Source organism: Leopardus geoffroyi, chromosome E2, assembly GCF_018350155.1.
Source record: "Leopardus geoffroyi isolate Oge1 chromosome E2, O.geoffroyi_Oge1_pat1.0, whole genome shotgun sequence".
NCBI lineage: Eukaryota > Metazoa > Chordata > Mammalia > Carnivora > Felidae > Leopardus > Leopardus geoffroyi.
Genome location: NC_059335.1, coordinates 28,087,005 through 28,112,214, shown reverse-complemented (window position 1 = coordinate 28,112,214; position 25,210 = coordinate 28,087,005). Strand labels below are relative to the sequence as shown.

Below are 25,210 nucleotides of genomic sequence, written 5' to 3'. Positions count from 1 at the left end.
TATCAAGAACTAATTTGTTGTGGTCCTCCTTCACTCAGAGACAACTTGTTTAACCCAACGCGCTCAGAAACAATTTTGAAAGATTGCAATGTTAGCCAATTTACATACATCTTCGCCAATTTCTTTAATATTAAACAAAATTTTTTTTGATGTTTTTATTATTATTTTTTTTTTTTTTTTGAGACAGAGAGAGACAGAGCATGAGCAGGGGAGGGGCAGAGAGAGAGGGAGACATAGAATCCGAAGCAGGCTCCAGGCTCTGAGCTGTCAGCCCAGAGCCCGACGCGGGGCTCGAACTCATGGACTGTGAGATCATGACCTGAGCCGAAGTCAGACGCTTAACCGACTGAGCCACCCAGGCGCCCCTTTAATATTTTTTGAAAAATAAAAAAGCTTTGGGTGCCTGGGTGACTCAGCTGGTTGAGCGTCTGACTTCGGCTCAGGTCATGATCTCATAGTTGTGAGTTCGAGCCCCGAGTGGAGCTGCTCTCTGCTGTCTGCACAGAGCCTGCCTCGGATCTTCTGTCCCCTTCTCTCTGCCCCTCCCCTGCTCGTGCACGTGCTCGCTCTCTCTCTCTCTCTCTCTCTCTCAAAAATAAACATTTTAAAAAAAGAGTTAAAAAAAAGAAAAAGAAAAAAGCTTTTATCTTATAACTCACCTTAAGTATATTTTCATGGGAAGCTGGAAGGAGCTGATTGAGCTTATTTAATTTATAGACATTCTTCACCATTTACTCTAATTGCCAAAAACCACTCTTCATTGTCAAGCTAATCAGTGAAATCACACTTTGTTTCTGTCAGAAACATAGCTTCCTCTTTCGGTGCAATTCCCAGAGAAAATCAACAGGAGCCAAAATTGCTTGTATCCAAAACAATCCTCCACACTTAACAGAAACATGTACAAGACAAGAGAGCCAGGACTGTAGGACGGATTTAATATGCCTTCATTTAAGGAGGCTTCCAAGGCGCCCCATTTCAAATGTGAGGCCCTGGGGGTTGCCTGGCTGGCTCAGTCAGTAGAGCATGAGACTCTTGATCTCAGGGTTGTAGAGTTTACTTAAAAATAAAACCCTTTAATTAAAAACAACAAGGTGCCTTCATTGTTCCCCAAGTCTTTTCTGCGCTAGGGCCAATCCTCATTGTAATTCAGAGTGGCTGGAGATGGGCCTTTCTTTTGTAAAGTGAGCTTGCAGAGGGATTGCTGGAGAGGGGGGTGAGGAGAACCACAGTCCCAGGGCGAGGGAATGGGGCGTTTGGTTTCTTTGGAGCCTCCCTTCTGCTCTCTCTCAATGTGGGGGTTAGGGGATATGCACTAACTTTGATTCTCCCCCAAACCTGGTGTTTATCCATTTTCGCCATTTTTGTAAATGGCCCAGCATCTGCTGGGCGTTCAGCCAAGAACCCGTGGCTCGTCCTTGATTCCATCAAGTCCCTCTTTTTTCCAAACTGTATCCCAAATTTCCTCCCTTCTTACCTCCACCTCTACAGCCCAGGTCTGTAGCCCACCATCACCCTCGCCTGGAAGACTGCAAGATCCTGTCAACTGTCTTCCTTTCTCCTGCCCCCCTTCCTGCTAGTGTTCCTCCGGAGAGTAGGGACTGTAGCTGGAGGGGTCCTGTCCCTCCCTTAATTAAAACATCCCATTGCTTGCCTTTACACTTAGCATAATATTTGAATAAGATCACCTTACTAGGGTGACCAACCTGTTTTGGGCCAAACCAAGAATAATTTATCACTTCCAGAGCTCAGTGGGCTCTGTCCCTGATAGCCTCCATGACAGCTTCTCACAAGACTCCCTTGCCATCTCAGTCTGCTCCCCGATTCCCTCATTCCCCTTCTCTCTTTGGTTTCTTTGGCTCCAATCATATGGGCTCTTTGCTGTTCCTTGAAAGTCATGGGTGTCTCAGGACCTTTGCACCTGCCATTCTCTCTCTTTGGAACTCTTTCCATTGGCTTGCTCTTGGCATTGGCTTCAGTTCAATATTCCCTGCTTAAAGAAGCCTGGGATCCCTGATTGTCTGGCCCCCACCTCTTCCTACGTATTCACTATGGAATGTGAAGCTCTCTTTGCGCTTCACTTCCCCCCCCCCCGCCCCCCTACAAATGGGGACAGGTACTATCTCCCAAAAGACTGCAGTAGGGATGCAATGAGATACTCCTTGCTCAGCCCTCAAATCACTGTTGAAACAGTAAATTCTTCATTGCAAATGTGATTACTGCCCCATCCTGTTTGCTTCCTAGCACCTGTCAATGTTTGATACAGTCCCATTTATTTATTTATTTATTTCATGTTTATTGTCTGTCTTTAACTAGAATGTGAGCTCCTCCCAGGTGAAGATCTGGTTTATGTCCTTCAGTGACTAGAACAGTTGCCTGGCACCTATCAAAAGCTCAAGACCTGTTAAGCATGACTGAAGTTTGATGTTTGCTCATAGTGTGAGTGTGCCTGATGCCACTCAGTTGTACGCTTAAAAGTGGCTCCAATGGTATATTTTACCACAATAAGAAAATGTACATTAATGTCACGTAAAACCTATTTGATAACTTTCTTTGTTACAAAAAAATAAAATCGATGAGGCACCTGGGTGGCTCAGTTAGATAAGCGTCCGACTTCGCCTCAAGTCATGATCTCACAGTCCATGAGTTCGAGCCCTGCGTCTGACTCTGCTGACAGCTCAGAGCCTGGAGCCTGCTTCGGATTCTATGTCTCCCTCTCTCTCTCTCTCTCTCTCTCTCTCTCTCTGCCCCTCCCTTGCTTGTACTCTGTCTCTCTGTCTCTCAAAAATAAATAAAACGTTAAAAAAAAATTGAATGAAGCGAAGTCAGAGCATCTTAGGAATGATTAGCCACTCCGAGAGGGGGCAGTTTGGGACTGCAGTTTTCAGGGCCTTTTTTTTTTTTTTTTTTTTTTTTTTTTTAACATAACACTTCTCCTTTTCAATATGCACTTTGGCATTCAAGCCCTCCTGGGGAGGTGAGCGGAGGGAGGTGGGGACCGGAAATCCTGGGAGTCCTCTGAGGTTGAAGCTCTGAGAAGGATTTTGCTTCCTTCAGGCAGTACTTCTGGGGAGTCCTCAGCAGGCTGAGCTTTATACACGGATTTTGTCACTCTTCCGTGGACAGAGTTTTTGCAGCTGATCAGTACTGTGCCGCTTACCAGCTGTGTGATCTCAGGTAAGTTACCTGAACTTCCTGTGCTGCTGCTTTTCCCTTATAAATGGCAACAATAAGGAAAGCTCTCTTATAGGATTGGGGTGAGGACTGAGCACGATAAAGCATGCAACATGCTTAGAGAACTCTCACGCTGTTCATTGTAAGTGTTATATAAATGTTAGCTATTAGTATTAATGTTTTTTATTATCCATCCAGTTACTGAAGCCAAGAATCTAGGGGTTGTTCATGCCCTTTCTTTCCCCCTTTTCCATTCTTCGGAATGCATCTTAAGGCCATTCACTTTTTCTTCTAAATATTCTCAAGTTTTGCCTTTCATACTAGTCTTTAGCCTGGTCAGGGACATAAGCAACGTCTCTTCTTTTCCATGTGGTCTACCAGTTGTTCCGGTGCCATTTACTCATCGCCCATCCTCTTTGTTGATGTGCCTGGACCAGCGCTGTCCTATACCAAGTTTCTTTATCTGCAAGGGTCTGTTTTTGAAGTCTGTTCCATTGGCCAGTCATTACTGATTTTCCTTCCTCCTCATTCCTTACGTGCACCCCATCAGCAAGTCCATCCCACCTCCAAAACATCTTTCAAATGTGCCTTCTCCACACGCTGCCATCACCGCCATCATTCCCCAGCTAGACAATTGAAATGGTTCTGATCTACTGGCGCCCCCTGCCCTACTGCCTCTGGAACTCCCCTTTGGCCATTCTTAACTACAATCCAAGAGACCATTTTCCTCTTTTAAAATGACAACATGTAGGGGGGCCTGGGTGGCTCAGTCGGTTAAGCGTCCGACTTCGGCTCAGGTCATGATCTTGCGGTGCGTGAGTTCGAGCCCCACGTCGGGCTCTGTGCTGACAGCTCAGAGCCTGGAGCCTGTTTCAGGTTCTGTGTCTCCCTCTCTCTCTCTGCCCCTCCCCCATTCGTGTTCTGTCTCTGTCTCAAAAATAAATAAATGTTAAAAAAAATTAAATGAAATAAAATGACAACATGTTTGATATGCACAAAAATGTAAAAGAGCTACATGCGGAAGTTATGAAGCATGACCACAGAATAATCTTTGTGAGCCCACCTCACTGCCTATGAAATGGAACAGTAGCATATCCTTTGATGTCCTGTGTGTTCTCAACACTACTGGGATTCTTTTTTTAAGTTTATTTTTTTTTTATTTTTTTTTTTTTAACGTTTATTTACTTTTGAGACAGAGAGAGACAGAGGATGAACGGGGGAGGGTCAGAGAGAGAGAGGGAGACACAGAATCCGAAACAGGCTCCAAGCTCTGAGCTGCCAGCACAGAGCCCGATGCGGGGCTCGAACTCACGCACCGCAAGATCATGACCTGAGCCGAAGTCGGACGCTTAACCGACTGAGCCACCCAGGCGCCCCAAAGTTTATTTATTTTTTAGAGAAAAAAGAGAAAGAGTGTGAGTGGGGAAGGGACGGAGAGAGAGGATTCCAAGCAGGCTCTGCTCAGAGCCTGAAGTGGGGCTCAAACTCACGAACTGTGAAATCATAACCTGAGCCGAAACCAAGAGTCAGACCCTTAACTGAGTGAGCCACCAGTCGCCCCAATTTTGTTCTTCTTTTTTTAAATTGTTTCTTTAAAATTATCCCCTTTCTTGGGGCGCCTGGGTGGCGCAGTCGGTTAAGCGTCCGACTTCAGCCAGGTCACGATCTCGCGGTCCGGGAGTTCGAGCCCCGCGTCGGGCTCTGGGCTGATGGCTCAGAGCCTGGAGCCTGTTTCCGATTCTGTGTCTCCCTCTCTCTCTGCACCTCCCCCATTCATGCTCTGTCTCTCTCTGTCCCAAAAATGAATAAACGTTGAAAAAAAAAAATTAAAAAAAAAAAAATTATCCCCTTTCTTGTATGTATGTATATATGTATATATGTAATCCTTACACCCAACGTGGTGCTTGAACTCACAACCTCGAGATCAAGAGTCGCGTGCTCTTCCGACTGAATCAGCCAGGCTCCCCACACTTGTTTTCTTTTATAATTTTACTGCATCTGTATGTATTCCTAAGCAATTTATTTTTTGCTTTTGCTTGTAAATTTTAGAAAGATAGTATCATGTTGTGAATGCTCCTCTGAGAATTGGTTTGCTTCTTTACCAGTACTAATTCTAAGATTCATTTGTGTTGATGTATGTAGTCATTTCCATTGCTTCTTAGTAATCCAATGTAAGATCCATTATTTATTTCTGCTTACTGCTATGAATAGACACGTTGATTGCTGCTTTCTCTTTTTTCTCTTTCTATTGCAAACAATTCTTGGTGCACGTCTTGGTACATGTCTCCTGGTGCACTCATACGGGGTTTTCTTCTGAATAGTGGCTTTCATTTTTCTCCTACTCTCTGCGTTTAATGTCATGACCCAGTACACACAGACGCATATATATCTTTCCTGACTTTTAGTAATGCACCTTGGCATTTTCTATACTATTCTGTTTCATTTTTCTTATTTATTTATTTAAAAATGTTTGTTTTTTATTTTTGAGAGAGAGAGAGAGAGAATGAGTAGGGGAGGGGCAGAGAGAGACAGAAGATCTGAAGCAGTGTCTCTGCTGTCAGCAGAGAGGGGCTCCAACTTACCAGCTTTGAGTTCAAGACCTGAGCCTAAGGACCTAAGGTGGACCCTTAACCGACTGAGCCACCTAGGTACCCCTCTGTTGCATTTTTAAAAAAGATGTTGATCCAGGGCACCTGGCTGACTCAGTCAGTAGAGCATGTGACTCTTGATCCCCAGGTTGAGTTTGAGCCTCATGTTGGACATAGAGCTTACTTTAAATAAATAAATAAATAAATAAATAAATAAATAAATAAGCAGGAAGATGGAGAGCATTTCCTTTTGAATGCTTATAAAAATATTTAAAAAGTTGTTGATCCAAAAAGGATTTAATGACCAACCAATTTTCCATAGTGTGGAAAATCAGGTAGTTGAGGGGTATCTGGCTGGCTCAGTTGGTAGAACATGCAACTCTTGATCTCAGGGTAGTGAGTTCAAGTCCCACATTGGGAGTAGAGCATACTTTAAAAAAAAGAAAAAAAGAAAGAAAATCCTGTAGTCTCGTTTGGGTATATACCTAGGAGTGGGATTGCTGGGTCATGGGGTGTGAGCACAGTGAACTTTATCAGATACACCAAATTGCTCTCCAAAGTAGTTATAATAATTCACCGCTCACTGGCTCCGTATTAGAATTGATGTTTGTGGGGCGCCTGGGTGGCGCAGTCGGTTAAGCGTCCGACTTCAGCCAGGTCACGATCTCGCGGTCCGTGGGTTCGTGCCCCGCGTCAGGCTCTGGGCTGATGGCTCAGAGCCTGGAGCCTGTTTCCGATTCTGTGTCTCCCTCTCTCTCTGCCCCTCCCCCGTTCATGCTCTGTCTCTCTCTGTCCCAAAAATAAATAAACGTTGAAAAAAAAAAAAAAAAAAAAAAAAAGAATTGATGTTTGTTCCACATCTTTACTGTGTCATATAAGACTTTCTAGTTTTTTGCCAATCCAGTGGGTATAAAATGATACCTCATTATAACTCATCTTAGTAATAAGCCTGTCCATGTTTTTTTCCATTCTACTTTTGGATTTTTGTCATTCTTTTTTTTTCATAACTCTATGTATAATTTACTTTTTTTGTTTGTTTTGTTTTTATTTTTTAATTTTATTATTTTTTAATTTACATCCAAATTAGTTAGCATATAGTGCAACAATGATTTCAGGAGTAGATTCCTTAATGCCCCTTACCCATTTAGCCCATCCCCCCTCCCACAACCCCTCCAGTTTGTTCTCCATATTTATGAGTCTCTTATGTTTTGTTCCCCTCCCTGTTTTTATATTATTTTTGTTTCCTTCCCTTATGTTCATCTGTTTTGTCTCTTAAAGTTCTCAAATGGGTGAAGCCATATGATTTTTGTCTTTCTCTGACTGACTAATTTCACTTAGCATAATACCCTCCAGTTCCATCCACACAGTTGCAAATGGCAAGATTTCATTCTTTTTGATTGCCAAGTAATACTCCATTGTATATATACACTACTTGGATAAATACCAGCAATTGCTGGGTCATAGGGTAGTTCTATTTTTAATTTTTTGAGGAACCTTCATACTGTTTTCCAGAGTGGCTTCACCAGTTTGCATTCCCACCAACAATGCAAAAGACATCCTCTTTCTCCACATCCTCGCCAACATCTGTTGTTGCCTGAGTTGTTAATGTTAGCCATTCTGACAGGTGTGAGGTGGTATCTCATCGTGGTTTTGATTTGTATTTCCCTGATGATGAGTGATATTGAGCATTTTTTCATGCATTAGTTGGCCATCTAGATGTCTTTGGAGAAGTGTCTATTCATGTCTTTTGCCCATTTCTTCACTGGATTATTTGTTTTTTGGGTGTTGAGTTTGATCAGCTCTTTATAGATTTTGGATACCAACCCTTTATCTGATATGTCATTTGCAAATATCTTCTCCCATTCTGTTGGTTGCTTTTTAGTTTTGCTGATATAATTTACTTATTTTTAAAAAATGTTTATTTATTTATTTTGAGAGAAGGGGAGGCGCAGAGAGAGGAGATCAAGAATCCCAACTCCTTCAAAAATAAACAGAACAGCAAAAAAAATTTTTTAACTCTGCCCCTCCCCCACTCACACTCTGTCTCTCTCTCCTTCAAAAATAAATAAAACATTAAAAAAATTTTTTTATTTTTAAAAGGGGCACCTGGGTAGCTCAGTCGGTTGAGTGTCCAACTTCAGCTCAGGTCATGATCTTGCAGTTTGTGGGTTCGAGCCCTGTGTCTGGCTCTATGCTGACAGCTCATAGCCTGGAGCCTGCTTTAGATTCTGTGTGTGTGTCTCTCTCTCTGCCCCTCCCCACTCACACTCTGTCTCTCTCTCCTTCAAAAATAAATAAAACATTAAAAAAAAAAAAAAGAAAGAATTCCAAGCACTAGGGTGCCTGGGTGGATCATTGGTTGAGCCCCTGACTTCAGCTCGGGTCATGATCTGGTGGTCTGTGGGTTTGAGCCCCCATCAGGATCTGCGCTGACAGCCCAGAGCCTGGAGCCTGCTTCAGATTCTGTCTTCCCTTGGTCTCTGCCCCTCCCCCACTCACACTCTGTCTCTCTCTGTCTCTCAAAAATGAATAAATGTTCAAAAAAAAAAAAAAATCCCAAGCACAGTGCCGAGACTGATGCAGGCTCAAACCCATGAACCATGAGATCATGACCTGAGCTGAAATCAAGAGTCAGATGCTTAACTGACCGAGCCACCCAGGTGCCCTGGATTTTTGTCTTTTTCTTAGTGACTTTTTTTTTTTTTTAAGTTGATTTATTTATTTGGAAGAGAGAGAGAGAGAGGGAGAGAGAGAATCCCAAGCAGGCTCCATGGTGACAGCTCAGAGCCCCCCTGTGGGGCCTGATCCCATGGAACTGTGAGATCACAACCTGAGCTGAAACCAAGAGTCAGATGACTGAGCCACCCAGCCACCCATTTTCTCAGTGACTTCTTAGAGTTGTTTATGTTATGCATACTAATAATTTATTGGTAATATTTATTGTAAGTATCATTTCTCATTTTATATTTTATCTTTTCACTTTATCAGCAAAAGATGAACAGGAATTATTAATTTTTTAAAGTTTTATTTTAATTACAGTTAGCTTTGATACACTGTAATATTAGTTTCAGGTGGGGCACCTGGGTGGCTCAGTCGGTTAAGCACCCAACTTCAGCTCAGGTCACGATCTTGCGGTTCATGAGTTCAAGCCCCGTATGGGGCTCTGTGCTGACAGTTCGGAGCCTGGAGCCTGCTTTGGATTCTGTGTCTCCCTCTCTCTCTCTGCCCCTCCCCTACTCACACTCTGTCTCTCTCTCTCAAAAATAAATAAACATTAAAATAAATTTTAAAAAATATTAGTTTCAGGTGTATAATATAGTGATTAAATGCTATCATACATCACCCCGTGCTCATCACGACAAATGTCTTCCTTAATCCCCATCACTTATTTCACCCATCCCACACCCACCTCCCCGCTGGTAACCATCAGTTTGTTCTTTATAGTTAAGAGTATGTTTCTTGGTTTCTCTCTCTTTCTCTCCCTTTGCTTGTTTGGTTACTTTTTATTTTTCAAGTTTATTTATTTATTTTGAGAGAGACAGAGAGAGCCTTAGTTGGGGGAGGGGCAGAGAGAGGGAGAGTCCCAAGCAGGCTCCTTGAGTTCAGTGAGGAGCCTCACTTGGGGCTCCATCCCACCAATTGTGAAATCATGACCTGAGCTGAAACTGAGTCGGACGCTTAACCAACTGAGCCACCCAAGTGCCACCAACTGAGCCACCCAAGTGCCCCTGTTTGGTTTCTTAAATTCCATGTGTGAGTGAAATCATACGGTATTTGTCTTTCCCCGATTGACTGATTTTGCTTAGCATTATACTCTCTAGCTCCATCCATGTTGTTTCAAATGGCAAGATTTCATTCTTTTTTTTTAAGTTAGTTTATTTTTTTTTAATGTTTTATTTATTTTTGAGACAGGGAGAGACAGAGCATGAACAGGGGAGGGTCAGAGAGAGGGAGACACAGAATCTGAAACAGGCTCCAGGCTCTGAGCTGTCAGCACAGAGCCCGACGCGGGGCTCGAACTCACGGACCGCAAGATCATGACCTGAGCCGAAGTCGGACGCTCAATCGACTGAGCCACCCAGGCGCCCCAAGTTATTTATTTAAGTAACCTCTACATGCAATGTGGGATTCGAACTCATGGCCCCAAGCTCAAGAGTTGCATGCATCTCTGATTGACCCAGGTGCGTGCCCCAAGATTTCATTCTTTGTTTTTTATTGTTGAATAATATCCCATTGTAGATATATCCTCATTCATCAATCAGTGGACGCTGGGCTGCTTCCATATCTTGGCTATTGTAAATGAAGCTGCTAGAAACATAGGGGTGCGTGTATCCCTTTGTAAACATAGGGGTGCATGTATCCCTTTGCACTTTTTTAAGTAAACTATACCCCCAATATGGGGCTTGAACTCACAACCCCGAGATCAAAATGCTGTATGGACTGAGCCAGCCAGGTGCCCCTGCATGTATACCTTTGAATTAGTGTTTTTGTATTCTTTGGGTAAATATCCAGTAGTGTGTTTGGTGAATTATAGGGTATTTCTATATTCAACTTTTAAAACAATGTTTATTTATTTATTTTGAGAGAGAGAAAGGACACGAGCAAGGAAGGGGCAGAGAGAGAGAGAAGAAAGAGAATCCCAAGCAGGCTCCACACTGTTAGCGCAGAGCTTGACGCAGGACTCAAACTCACAAACTGTGAGATGGTGACCTGAGCCGAAGTCAGGTGCTTAACTGACTGAGCCACCCAGGTGCCCTATAGTTAGGTATTATTGTAAGAATACAGAATGTAGTACATACCACATACAAAATGTATGTTAATTGACTGTTTATGTTATCACTAAAGTTTCTGGTCAACAGTAGGCTATTAGTAGTTAAGTTTTTGGGGTGTCAAAAGTGATATGTGGATTTTTTTTTAAGTTTATTTAGTTAAGTAATCTCTACACCCAACGTGGGACTCGAATTCATGAGCCCAAGATCAAGAGTTACATGTTCTTCTGACTGAGCCAAGCCAGATGCCCCTATATGTGGATTTCTTAAATGTTTATTTATTTTTGAGAGAGAGAGAGAGAGAGAGAGAGAGAGAGAGAGAGAGAGAATGTGCACACACATGCACGTGATCTGGGGAAGGGCAGAGAGGGGGGACTGAGGATCCTAAGCAGGCTCTGTGTTGACAGCAGAGAGCCTAATACTGGGCTTCAACTCATGAACTGTGAGATCATGACCTGAGCTGAGGTAAGATGCTTAACCGACTGAGCCACCCAGGTGCCCCTATATGTGGATTTTTAACTGTGTGTGGGTCAGTGTCCTTAATTCCCATGTTGTTCAAATGTCCACTGTACATATTTTCTTTTTTTTTTTTTAATTTTTAAAAATGTTTATTTATTTTTGAGAGAGAGATAGAGAGAGAGAGAGAGAGCATAGCAGGGGAGGGCAGAAAGAGAGGGAGACACAGAATCCGAAGCAGGCTCCAGGTTCCCAGTTGCCAGTGAAGAGCCCGATGTGTGGCTCAAATCCATGAATCACAAGATCATGACCTGAGCCAAAGTCGGACGTTTAACTGATGGAGCCACCCAGGCACCCTTGTATATATTTCCTTTATCCGTTCACCCATCAGTGGACACTCACACCATTGTCTTGACTATTGTAAATGTCTTGCTTATTGAAAATAATACTGCGATGAGTTATAAGGTGCAGATGTCTTTTCAAGATAGTGATTTCATTTCTTTCAGATAAATACCAAGGAGTGGGATTGCTAGATCACATGGTAGTTCTATTTTTAATTTTTTTTTTTTTTTGAAGTAAGTGCTCTGCCCAGTGTGAAGCTTGATCAAACTCATGACCCCAAGAGTCACATGCTCTACCAACTAGGCCAGTCAGGTACCCTATTTTTAATTTTTTGAGGAACCCCCATACTGTCTTCCACAGGGCCTTCACCAATTTACATTCCCACCGGGCAGTGCACAAGAGTTCCCTTTTCTCCACATCTTTACTAGTTATTTCCTGTCTTTTGATACTAGTTATTCTCACAGATGTGAGGTGATATTTCATGGTGAGTTTGATTTGCATTTCCCAGATTTGTGATGTTAAGCACCTTTTCATGTACCTGTTGGCCATCTGTATGTCTCTTTGGAAAAGTGTCTATTCGGATCCTCTACCCATTTAAAAACATACATTTATTTTGGTAATCTTTACACCCCATGTGGGACTTGAACTCATGACCCCAAGATCAAGAGTCACATGCCCTTCTGACTGAGCCAGCCAGGTTCCCTGCTCTACCCATTTTAAACCAGATTTTTGTCCATTGAGTCGTGTGATTTTTTTTTTTTTTCAATGTTTATTTTTGAGAGAGAGAGAGAGAGAGAGAGCATCGGGGGCAGGTTGGGGGAGGCAGAGGATCCAATGCAGGTTCTGGGAAGACAGCAGAGAGCCCATTGTGGGGCTCAAACTCGCAAGCCGAGCTGTGAGATCATGACCTGAGCCGCGGTCAGACCCTTAACAACAGACTGAGCCACCCAGGCGCCCCGAGTTGTGTGAGTTCTTTATATATTTTGGATGTTAATCCTTTATTAGATACATGATTTACAGATATTTTCTCCCATTCTGTAGGTTGCCTTTTCATTTTGTTGATGGTTTTCTTTGCTGTTTGCAAGCTTTTCAGTTTGATGTAGCCCCACTTGTTTATTTTTACTTTTGTTGCTTTTGGCCTCAAATCACAAAAAATCATTGCCAATGTCCCGACACTTACTGCCTATGCTTTCTTCTAGGAGTTTGATGGTTTCAAGCCTTACATGCAAGCCTTTAATCCCCTTTGAGTTGATTTTGGGGTATGGTGTAAAAGATGGTCTAGTTTCATTTTTTACACGTGGCTGTCCAGTTTTCCTAGCGCCATTGCATGAAGAGACTGTTCTCTCCCCATTGTACATTCTTGGTTGCTTTGTCATAAATTAATGGACCATATAGGCATAGGTTTATTTCTGGAATCCATTCTCCCAGCTCTCTGTTTATTTAGATCTTCCTTAGTGCCCTTCAGTAATGATTTGTCTTTTCTCCATAGCGCACACTTAAAAGAGGGCTTTTAACAATGTAAATTAGATCTTCTCCCTTCTCTGGTTATAACTTGATAATGGCTTTTCATTGTTCTTTAAATAAAACTCAAATTCCTTATCTGAATACACACAACCAGGCCCTATTTCTTCAATTTTATCTTTTTTTTTAGTGTTTGTTTATTTTTGAGAGAGAGAACACACATGCACGAGGGAGGAAGAGGGGCAAAGGGAGAGGAAGACAGAGGATTTGAAGCAGCTCTGAGCTGTCAGCACAGACCCTCATGCGGGGCTCGAACTCACAAACCTTGAGATCATGACGTGAGCCGAATTTAGAGGCTTAACCGACTGAGCCACCCAGGCGCCCCTTCTGTTTTAAAACTAGCACCTTCACCCAGAACTGGTTGGTCTCGTGGGCTTCTGGTCAGTTCCTATCACTTACCCCAGGGAAGTTGCAATAGCCAGTTGGTGTTTACCATCTGCTAGGAAGGCTTCCATTGCCCCACTCTCCACCTGCTGCTGGGTTAACATCCCACTCAAATATCTACTACAGGGAGAGCTTTTCTGAACATCCCACTCAAAACCATTCAATTCTGCCCTTTCATAGCCAGAGAGAATGCCCTGTCCTTTTCCCTTCCAATCCTATTGCCTTTGGTAGTTGTTTGGTTCATTTGTTTGTCTGTTTGTCTGATGTCTGCTTTCTTTTTTCTTTTCTTTCTTTCTTTTGTTTTTATTTAGTTTTGAGAGGGTGTGAGTGGGGAGGGGAAGAACTAGAGGGGCAATAGAAGATCCGAAGGAGGCTCTGTGCTGGCAGGAGCCAGCCCTATGTGAGGCTTGACCTCATGCAATGTGAGATCACCACCCGAGCCTAAGTTGGACACTTAACCGACTGAACCACCCAGGGACCCCTGAGGTCTGGTTTCTTGAACAGCCTGCAAGTTCCCTGAGAGACATTGGCTGTTTGGCTGACCATAGTACCTGGTGCATTGCTTAGCACATACTACATGCTCAATAAATGTTTGTCAAAGGACCAAAGAAAAGAAGAGGAAAGGGAGGGAGGGACTTCCATCCTGTAACTAGGAAAGAAGAAAAAAGCCAAATAAGGAAATAAGGGGTTAAAAAGGGCTGGATTTTAAAAAGGTAGTAGAGGGGGTGCCTCACTGGCTCAGTTGAGAGTTTTGATCTTGGGGTCTTGAATTCAAGTCCCATATTGGGCATAGAGTTTACTTAACAAGAAGGTAGGAGAATATAGGTCTTGATAGTTATAGGTTTTAAAAATTACATCATTAATGTAATGTGGAATACATTACAGTTGTCAAAGATTCAAATGATACAGAAATATAAGGAATATACCTTTTTTTTTTTTATTATTTTATTTTATTTTGGGACAGAGAGAGACAGAGCATGAACGGGGGAGGGGCAGAGAGAGAGGGAGACACAGAATCGGAAACAGGCTCCAGGCTCTGAGCCATCAGCCCAGAGCCTGACGCGGGGCTCGAACTCACAGACCGCCAAGATCGTGACCTGGCTGAAGTCGGACGCTTAACCGACTGCGCCACCCAGGCGCCCCAAGGAATATACCTTTAATTTACCTTTCATCACCCTCTCTTCAAACCTACTCCCCATCTCCAGGGTAACTACTATTTATTGTGAGTTTGGTAAATACCTTTATAGATCTTTTCTGTTATACATTTTTGCATATATACCCCATACATTTACACACATACAGATTTATCTTTCTTTCTTTCTTTCTAAAAGTTTATTTATTTATATTTATTTTGAGAGAGAATGAGAGAGAGAGAGAGAGAGAGAGAGAGAGGCAGAGGCAGAGAGGGAGGGAGAGAGAGAATCCCAAGCAGGCTCTGCACTGTCAGTGTGGAGCCCCACATGGGGCTCAAACTCATAAACCTTGAGATCACGACCTGAACCAAAATCAAGTCAGACACTTAACCGACTGAGCCACCCAGGTGCCCCTTATGTTTCTTTTTTACAATCATGAATAGAATCATACTTTACTAGTTGTTGTGTGAAATGCTTTCTTCATTTAAAACTATGACGTGGAAATCTTTCCATTTCAGTTCAGATAGTTAACCAGCTCCCTTTTGGTAGACATTTAGTCTATTTTAATAGTTCACTGTTATAAACAAGGCTCAAATGAATTGAACGCTCATCGCATTAGTCAGAGTTCTCCAGAGAAACAGAACCAATAGAATTTGCATATAGAGAGATTAATTTTAAAGAATTGGCTCACGTGATTATGGAGGCTGGCAAGTCCCAAATCTGCAGGGCAGGCCAGCAGGCTGGAGACCCAGGGAAAAGCTGATGTTGCAGTAAGTCTGAAGGTCATCTGCTAGCATAACTCCCTCCTGCTTAGGGGAGCCAGTGTTTTTGTTTTATTCTGACTTTCAACTGTATATGGTAGAGGCCACTCACATTATGGAGAGCAACCTGCTTTACTCAAAGCCCACCAATTTAAATGCTAATCTTGTTATCTTTGATCAAATCTTTGGGCACTGTGGTCTAGCCAAGTTGACACAAAAAATTAACTATCACTTTCATGAACATGTATCTTACATATATCTTTATACATAAAGCATTTAAATGTTGATAGGTAGATAATGCCACATGATGCTCACAAGAAGTTAGAGACTGAGGGATGCCTGGGTGGCTCAGCTGGTTGAGCCTGTGTTTTCAGCTCAGGTCACGATCTCGAGGTTCGTGAATTCGAGCCCTGCATCAGGCTGGCTGCTGTCAGTACAGAGCCCGCTTCGGATCCTCTATTCCCCTCCCTCTCTGCCCTTCCCCCGCTTGTGCTCTCAAAAATAAAATTTAAAAATATTAAAAAAAAGAAAAAAAGGAGTTGCAGACTGAGAGTGAAAGGAATCTATTCAAAGTCCCCTCCTCCCCCCCGCACCCACCCCAGCCATGCTTACAAACAAAACTCACAGGTGTCTGCACTTGGCCCCAACTCTGTTTTTCTAGGTCACGGTGCCCTACATTCTTGGGAAGTAGGCCCCAACTACAAAACGTATTCTTCTCTAGCCTGACCACAACCTGCTCCGCCCTGCCAAGAGGGACCCCCTCCTCACACCTCCCACCAGGGGCCCAGCTGCAATCCTCTCACACCTTTAAAAACCCCTAGAGGGCCCAGCCTGACAGGAACTCAGGACCGACATTTCTAGATGTCTGGCACCTCTCCTCCCTTGGAGAGTGAATAAACTTTGTCCTGCTTGTTCCTCTACTTTCTGTGCAATTCTTTGCCACCCGTGTCACCCGCCAACCTAACAGAGATGTGGGCTCTCTTCCAATAGTTTATGAGTGTGGGCATGTTTGAGTCTGGTCCAGCGAAAATCACTTTGAGCATGCGTTCCTCCACATTTCTGCTTTTTTTCTGCTTCGGGGCCTTTGCACATGCTCCTTAGCAGCCTGGAATTTACTTCTTCCCCACAGTACTTTTTCTTAATTACTCCTTTGCTTGTCTTTACCTCTACCTCCGACCCCTCAGATGAGGCCAACTTTTTTCTGTTTAATGCTTTTTCCTCACATCCTTCTCTTCTTCACGGAGTGAGTTATCTCCAACCCTGAGATGCACTGGGCCTTCTGTTAGCTCCTGGCACATATCAAGCCTGTCCTGCCTCAGAGCCATTGCATTTGGTGTTCTCTTTGCCTGGATCCCTTTCCCCCAGTTCTCCAAAAGGCTGGTAACTTTTCATCCTAAACTTCACTTAAGTGTTACCTCCTCAGAAAAGTCTTCCTGTCCATCTAAAATATCTCTACCTTCCCATTCCTCTACATTCATTGCCTACGGCTGCTATAACAAATTATCACAAGCTTGAGTGACTTCAAAGCACAGCGACTTATTTATTTATTTTTTTCATGCTTCTGGAGCTCAAAGTCTGAAATCAAGCTATCGGCATGATTGGTTCCTTCTGGAGGCTCTGAGGGAGAATGTCTCCCATGCCTCCGCTTGCTTCCGGGGATTGTTGGCAGTCCTTGGCTTGTAACTACATCAGTCCAATCTCTGCCTCTGCCTCCACATCACCTTCTCTATGTGTCTTCTCTCCTTCCCTTCTCCTATAAGGATATTTGTTATTGGATTTAGAGCCCACCTGGATAATCTAGAATAATCTCACCTCAAGGCTCTTAGCCTTAATTACATCTGCAAAGATACTTTTTCCGATATGGTCACATTCACAGGTATACATTACACAGGTATACATACAGGCATACATTTTGGGGCGCCACCATTAACCCACTACATGCTTTCATTTTTCTCCAGAATGCTTATGGAATGAAATGCTCCTTCTAGTTTATTGGTGCTTTGAAACTGCTGGTTATGACCCATCAGTGGGCTATGAAATGTAGCGGGTTTGGACAAGCATTTAAATTTTTCAAGTAAAGGGTCGCCTGGGTGGCTCAGTCGGTTGAGCGTCCGACTTCGGCTCAGGTCATGATCTCACAGTCTGTGAGTGTGAGTTCGAGCCCCGCGTCGGGCTCTGTGCTGACAGCTCAGAGCCTGGAGCCTGTTTCAGATTCTGTGTCTCCCTCTCTCTCTGCCCCTCCCCTGCTCATGCTCTGTCTGTCTGTCAAAGATAAATAAACATTAAAAAAAAAATTAAAAAAAAAATTAAATTTTTCAAGTAAAAATTTAAAAACAAATGAAAAAAATAGAATAGAAAATATTGGCACCTATCACCCATATTCAAAGGGAAAGCTGAAATCACCTGCATCCGTACAGCTTGAATATCAGGACTGAGAATTGAGGCCACATGGTTTAGTTATTGTTGCTGGGAAATCTTGACCAGGAAGATAAGGCTATAGGTCAATAAATAACTCCACTGTTTGCTTCAAGAAATTCCTATAAACCCATTTGTCTGGTCAGATAGTTTGTTCATATGGGCAAATAGCTCATTCGTCCATCAGTGTTTAACACGACCCCCTTTAAAATCCCTTACCTGTGCAGTTACCATTCCTAAATTTTTATGCCTTGAATTTTGTCTACTTCCAATCAGTTTCTCCTTTGAAAGTCTTGCCTTGAGCCACTTGAGCCCATATCCCCAAGCCCCATACGTATTTTCTCTTGTCTGCCCCCTACTGGGACACAGCTAAGACTATCAGATGGCATCATCTCACATTTAGCATTAAATACTTCTAGCAGTGCTTGGTCAACAGATTTTCTGCCGATCTTTTCAGGAGCTGACGTTCAATATTTCTGGAGAGTCTCCCCAAATCCAACTGAGATGCCCTCACTGGCCATTTTAGATTCTAAACGAGGAAACAACGTACTCCTGTAAGGCCTCTGGAACCTCCTGCTCAGAGGTGTTTGCAATGTGATGGTCAACTACATCTCACAATGGATCGGATTCCTTTTTGTTGAACTCTTAAATGTTAAGCTTATCTTGTCTTCTTGTTTTCTCATTGAACCATTCCATTTCCTCATGGTGACCATTTCAGGAATCTGGTAATGTGATCAGATTTGAAACTTTTTCTACTTGGTGGAAAACTTCCTTATTACTAACATTACTGGGTGATTGCTATCTCTTTATCACTTTTTAAAAATGTTTATTTATTTATTTTGAGAGAGAGAGAGCATGAACACGTGCATGTGAGTTAGCATGGGGGAGAGGCAGAAGAGGTGGGGAGAGAATCCCGAGCAGGCTCTGCGCTGATGGCACAGAGCCAAGCACAGAGCTCTATCCAACAGACCATGAGATCATGAGCTGAGCAGAAATCAAGAATCAGACACTCTACTGAGCCACCCAGGTGCCCCTCCTCTCATCACTTTTTATTGGGAGTCTGTAAAAGAAAGTTCGTAGTAAAGAGAATGGATATAGGTCTGATTATTCTGCTCTCATGCTCCAGACAATTTCATTCATGGTGAGAACTTTCTTCCTGGTTTGTAGACAGTTTGCCTTATCGCTATGTTTTCATGTGGCCTTTCCTTGGTGTGTGTGTGTGTGTGTGTGCACACCCCAGGCAGTGGAGGGAAGATGGGTGGGTGGGGGCTAGGAGAGAGACAGGGTGGGCTCTCTGATATCTCTTCCTGTAGGACCAGGGCCTCACCCTTATGATCTCATTTAACTCAATTACCTTCTTAAATGCCACATCTCCAAATACAGCTACAGTGGGGGTTAGGGCTTCACATATGAAGCGGCCAGGGCAAAGGCAGCACAAATATTCAGTCTGTAACACAGTTGAATATTATTCAGCCTTAAGAAAGAAAATTCTGACATGCTACAATATAGATGAATCTTGAAGATATTATGCTAAGTGAAATTAGCCAGTCACAAAAAGATAATACTATATGATTCCACTTATATGAAATACTCAGTATCAAATTCATACAGACAGAAAGTACAATGGTGGTTTCCAGAGCATGCAGGGATGGGGGAGGAAATCAGAACTTAGTGTTTAATGGGTATAAGCTTTCAGCTTTATAAGAAGAAAAGTGTTCTGGGCGGTGGTGAAAGTTGTACAACAGTGTGAATGGACTTATTGGCCAGAATTCTACACTTAAAAAATGTGGTACATTTTACATTATGTATATGTATAATAATACATATTTTACTATAATTAAAGATATTTTACTTATAATTACTATAATTTTACTGTAATTAAAGATAATTAAAAAACTCACATGAAAAGCGTATAGATTCCCTTGTATTCAGAGTGCTTGAGGAATAAAAGGTTAAAATTATAAAAAGAAAAAAATCCTTACAGATGAATTTGAAATAGTTCTAGGAACATATAGTCCAGGGCTTCTAGATCTAGATCAGTATTTTTTAAAGATTTTATTTTATTGTCAAAAGAAATTTTTAATGTTTATTTATTTTTGAGAGAGAGAGAGAGAGAGGGAGAGAGAGACAGAGTGCGAGTGGGGGAGGGCAGAGAGTGAGGGAGACACAGAATCCGAGGCAGGCTTCAGGCTCCCAGCTGTCAGCACAGAGCCCGATGCGGGGCTCAAACCCATGAACCCAGGTGAGATCATGACCTGAGCTGAAGTCGGACATTTATCAGGCGCCCCTTTAAGATTTTATTTTTAAGTGATCTCTACATCCAATGTGGGGCTTGAACTTACAACCCCAAAGTGTAGAGTCACATGCTCCACCGACTAGATCTTTATCAGTTGGTTCATATGTTGGTTAGGTGCTTGGCTGCAAAACTTGGATAGAAAAGTTACATCAGGAAAGCCCCTTGTCTTAAAAAATAAAACGGTCAGTTATTTTACCAGCAAAAAATGGATTTATCTGGGAATAGCAGAGAATTGCAATTTAGGACAAACGAAACACAGCAAAAACCATAAACTAGGCTAGTAAACAAAGGAAAGTTATTTCATGGAGAAGAAGGAGGAAGTTTGGAGGGGTTGTTTTGAGTAAAAACCAAAATTGGAGAAAACCAAGATTTCAGGGTAATGATGGTTTTTCATTGGCTGAGTTGCTGGGGTGGTGGATTTCCTGTAGGAGATGTAATGTACATCTTTTTTCTGTTGGGGGTTATAATTGACCATTCTTTCCTACAATCGACTCTGAGTGGTATAGGTCCCCCTTCTGGCCTCCTGACTTTATTTTAGTGATGGATCCCTTTATTAATTTTTACATTTCCTCCTTTTGATCAAGATCTTTCTGGGAAAACATGAACGATCAAGAGTCAGGTTTTCTTAATCTACAGGCTTTTTGTCCCCAGGAGGGACGTTTCTTGGGTGTCATGTCCCATGCTGGAGGGAAATAGTACAGATTAGAAACCTACTGAGGTCACATTAGTGCAATAAGGAGGGGTAGGAAGAGGAACTCTCAGGCACTTGCTATCTACTATCCATATTTATCAAGATCATTAGCATTGGAGATAGTCTTCTTGGGTGCAGTGTTTTTAAACAAAATTAAAAAATTTTTAAATGTTAATTAATTTTTGAGAGAGAGAGAGAGAGAGAGAGAGACAGACAGACAGACTGCAGGTAGGGAAGGGGCAGAGAGAGACAGAAACACAGAATTCGAAGCAGGCTCCAGGCCATGAGCTGTTAGTACAGAGACTGACACGGGGCTCAAACTCCCTAACCCTGAGATCATGACCTGAGCCGAAGTCGGACACTGACTGAGCCACCCAGGCGCCCCTAAAAAAACGTTTGTTTGCTTTTGAGAGACAGAGAGAGAGAGAGGGAATGAATGAGTGGTAGAGGGGCAGAGAGAGAGAGGGAGACAGAATCTGAAGCAGGATCCTCACTGTCCGCGCAAAGCCTAATGCGGCTCTTGAACCCACAAACTGTGAGATTGTGACCTGAGCCAAACCTGGACACTCAAGTGACTGAGTCACCCAGGCGACCTGGGTATATTGTTTTTACAAAGGTTTAACAGCAGTAAGTACAGAATTAAAAGTGACAATTCCAAACTGTATGATGGTTCTAAGCCAGGACCCAGGGTTTGAAAGTAGCCAATTGAAAATATCTATTGGCACTTGTTCTGACTTAGAGGAGAGAAGTTCTCCCTATGGAGGCAAACCCGGAATCATCTATGTCTCCTGGAAGTCCCTGTATAAAGCAGCCATGAAAGCAGAAGAGTGGGTACTGTAAACGCACAGGAAAGAATCAAGTGAGTGTCTTTGGGAAGATACAGTGCAGGTATAAACATGAGCAATAGCTGATGAACTTTGTGCAAAACATCAAAACTTCAAAGACCTTTTAACAGTATTTTTATCTCAAAATAACTGTTTGGAAACAGATGTGTTATCAATTACACAGTCTGTAAAGTTATAAATACAGAAATCAGGAATTTGCATAAGAACCCTGAATTAGGTAATAGCCCAGATGGAAAAGATAGGCTTCTTTGAATCCTGAACCTTCTTTTTTTTTTTTTTTTTTTAATTTTTTTAATGTTTATTTATTTGTGAGACAATGATAGAGACAGAGACAGAGTGCAAGCAACAGAGGGGCACAGAGGGAGACACAGAATCTGAAGTGGGCTCCAGGCTCTGAGCTGTCAGCCCAGAGCCTGACGAGGGGCTTGAACTCACAAACCGTGAGATCATGACCCGAGCAGAAGTTGGATGCTTAACCGACTGAGCCACTCAGGTGCCCCTGAATCCTGAACCTCTAACTGGCCTGGTCTGGAATTTTGGGAAAACTGGCTTATTAGATGTCCTCTCGTCAGATGTCTTTTTTTTTTTTTAAGATTTTATTGTTTCAAATAACTTGTATACCCAACGTGGGGCTTGAACCGAGAACCCCAAGATCAAGAGTCACACACTCCACTGACTGAGCCAGCTAGGTGCCCCATCATCAAATTTTTAAAAAATTGTTTTGATGTTTATTTATTTTTGAGAGAGAGAGAGAGAGAGGCAGAGTGTGAGTGGTGGAGGGGCAGAGAGAGAGAGGGAGACACAGAATCAGAAGCAGGCTCTAGGCTCTGAGCTGTCAGCACGGAGCCTGACGTGGGGCTCAAACCCACAAACTGTGAGATCACGACTTGAGCTGAAGTTGAATGCCTAACCAACTGAGCCACCCAGGTATCCCCAAATGTTTTTAATTCTGGGAAATCTTTTTTTTTTTTAATGTTAACTTTATTTTTGAGAGAGAGAGAGAGAGAGAGGCAGAGTGTGAGCAGGGGAGGGGCAGAGGGAGAGGGAGACACAGAATCCAAAGCCGGATCCAGGCTCTGAGCTGTCAGCACAGAGCGCGACACGGGGCTTGAACTCACGAACCATGAGGTCATGACCCAAGCTGAAGTTGGAAGCTTAATGGACTGAGCCACCCAGGTGCCCCAATCTTTTTTTTTTTTTAAGTTTATTTATTTATCTTGAGAGAGAGAGGAAGAGAGACAGCATGCATGCATGCAAGTTGGGGAGAGAGGGAGAGGGAGAGAGAATCCTAAGCAGGTTCTGGTGAGGAACATGATGCAGGGCTCAAACTCACAAATGATGAAATCATGACCTGAGCTGAAGTCAGACGCTTAACGGACAGAGCCACCCAGCTGCCCACAGTTCTGGGAAATCTTTACTTTCTGGTCACTAGTTGGTGTGCAGGTCCGGTCAGGATTTGGTGCTTTCTTTAAATGTGTCATGCAATTCCAAGAGTCTATTTGCTGGAGTTTGGTGACACAAGATTGGTTAGCAGAACCTGGTGGGGCCTTTCTAGTGAGGTTGAGGAGTCTTTTGGGGGTGTGTTTAAAAGAAAAATTTTTTTTAACGTTTTCATATTTTGAGAGACAGAGAGTGAGTGGGGGAGGGGTAGAGAGAAAGAAACAGAATCTGAATCTGAGCTGTCAGCACAGAGCCTGATGTAGGGCTCCAATGCACAAACCCTGAGATCATGACCTGAGCTGAAGTCAGACGCTTTTACCTGATTGAACCACTCAGGCCCCCCAGGAGGTGTCTTTTCTAACAGATAAAATCTTCAGGTTGCACCGTGTGATGCTTTAAGATCTACTGAGGGCACATTGTAAAAAGACTGCTCTACCAAAGCATGGTTTTGTGTTGTGTGTGTGCGTGTGTGTGTGCGTGTGTGTGTGTGTGTGTGTGTGTGTTTTAAGTAGGCTCCTTGCCCCAATATGGGGCTTGAACTCACGATCCTGAGATCAAAAGTCACATGCTGTACTGACTGAGCCAGCCAGGTGCCCCAACATGGTTATTTTTAACAGAAGCTATTAGGCCTTTACACTATTGAAGTATATCTTTTATCAACTGTGGGTCAAAGGAGGCAGGGACCAAATGCATTGGACGTCCTGTGACTGTCTCAAAGGATGAGACTCCGTGAGTTCCCAAAAAAGTGGATCTGAGATTTAGAAGGACCAACAGCAATGCTTTTGGCCAAACTATTTGGATGATTTCTACAAATGTTATGTTACCAATTGAATCTTAATGGTGCCATTAGTGCATTCAAGTAAACTTGAGGATTAAGGGTGGCATGCACTGTGAAAGTGTTGTAAAACTGGCTGAACAGCACAGGTTCGTTGAAGCTCCTGACGGGTAAAGGTTCCCTGATCACTGTGGAGTGCAACAAGGGTTCTCCAGGTAAGGATAGCCTTTTTTTCTTAAGTGTATGTATTTTGAGAAAAAGAGAGTGCACATGCAGGGGAGGGGCAGAGAGAGGGAGAGGGAATCCCAAGCAGGCTCCACACTGTCAGCATAGAGCCCGACTCAGGGCTTGAACTCACAGAACTGCGAGATCATCACCTGAGCTGAAATAAAGAGTTGGTCATGTAACCAACTGAACTACTCAGGGACCCCAAGGATAGTCTTTTTTAACAGAACTTTAGCCATAGAAGAACCAGTGGCCCATTTACAGATGAAAGCTTTAGACCAATGAGAAAACATACAAACCATGACTGAAACATGTTTATATCCACGAGATGGGAGGAAATTGATTCTCCAAACCTCGAATGGGCCATTGGCAGTTCAAAGTGTCTGGGTGCAGATTGAACAGGTTTCCTTGGATTGAGCTTTGGACAGGTAGGAGAAGAGAGGTAGGTGCTTTTTTCAGCCTTATTAGTATTTTTTCCACCAATATTGGCTCATGATGCTGTCATTTTGTCAATAAACTAGTGGTTTAACGCACATACAGCAGTAAGTAATAGGAATTTTAGAATTTCTGGAAGGGCTAGATTAGCCAAATCAGAGTTCTCTCTATTTTTTAAATTTGTTAAATTGTTTTTTTATATGTTTATTTTTTATTTAGAGAGGGGGTTGAGTAGAAGACAGAGAAAAAGAATCCCAGCCAGGCTCCGCACTTATAGGGCAGAGCCTGACACCAGGCGTGAACTCATGACCATGAGATCGTGACCTGTCAGATGCTTAACCGACTGAGCCACCCAGGCGCTCCCAGAGTTTTCTTTTTTGTTGCACCAAGATTTATTAGATTTCCAATATTATTTTTTGCTTTCTGGGGCCAATCGTTGAGCGTCTTCTGTCAATTTTTTCAAATTATCATTTGGGAAAACCTCCCTTGCTGACCACAACAGAGGTTTGTCTACTGGTTTCCTCGAGAGCAGAATTTTGGCTGGAAACATCTTGAGCTACCCCGAAAGGATATCAACTATCACTATAAACATCTGTGGTACAAACCTGAATAAAGGCGTGTAGCAGTCTATTGAGTGAAATAGCCAAAGGTAAGGGTGTAGCCTCAAGGACTTCAAAGGGCAGTGCAATAGATACCCAGCACAATGTTTACCATTTTCATACCTTATTTTATTCTTAATGTTTATTATTTATTTTTGAGAGAGAGAGACAGACAGAGTGAGAGGGGCGGAGGAGCAGAGAGAGAGGGAGACAGAATCTGAAGCAGGCTCCAGGCTCTGAGCTGTCAGCACAGAGCCCGATGCGGGGCTCGAACACACGAACCGTGAGACTATGACCTGAGCTGAAGTCATATGCTTAACCGACTGAGCCACCCAGGCACCCCTAGAGACTTTATGTCTTTTTT

The 25,210-nt window shown here is 42.9% G+C and overlaps 1 protein-coding gene across 5 annotated transcripts in view; it reads left to right on the top strand.

Annotated features, from left to right (window-relative positions):
* Positions 1-3,014: 3,014 nt before the first annotated feature.
* The window catches only part of LOC123579119 (nuclear receptor coactivator 5-like), an 88,648-nt gene continuing 66,452 nt past the window's right edge, over positions 3,015-25,210 (top strand). For 3 of the 5 annotated variants that reach the window (XR_006702631.1, XM_045442679.1, XM_045442687.1), the window contains exon 1: positions 3,019-3,174. The gene's annotated coding sequence lies outside the window, so the exon portion shown is untranslated. Of the gene's footprint in view, positions 3,175-25,210 lie in introns of all 5 variants that reach the window. The other 2 variants (XR_006702632.1, XM_045442683.1) reach the window with 2 other exon arrangements.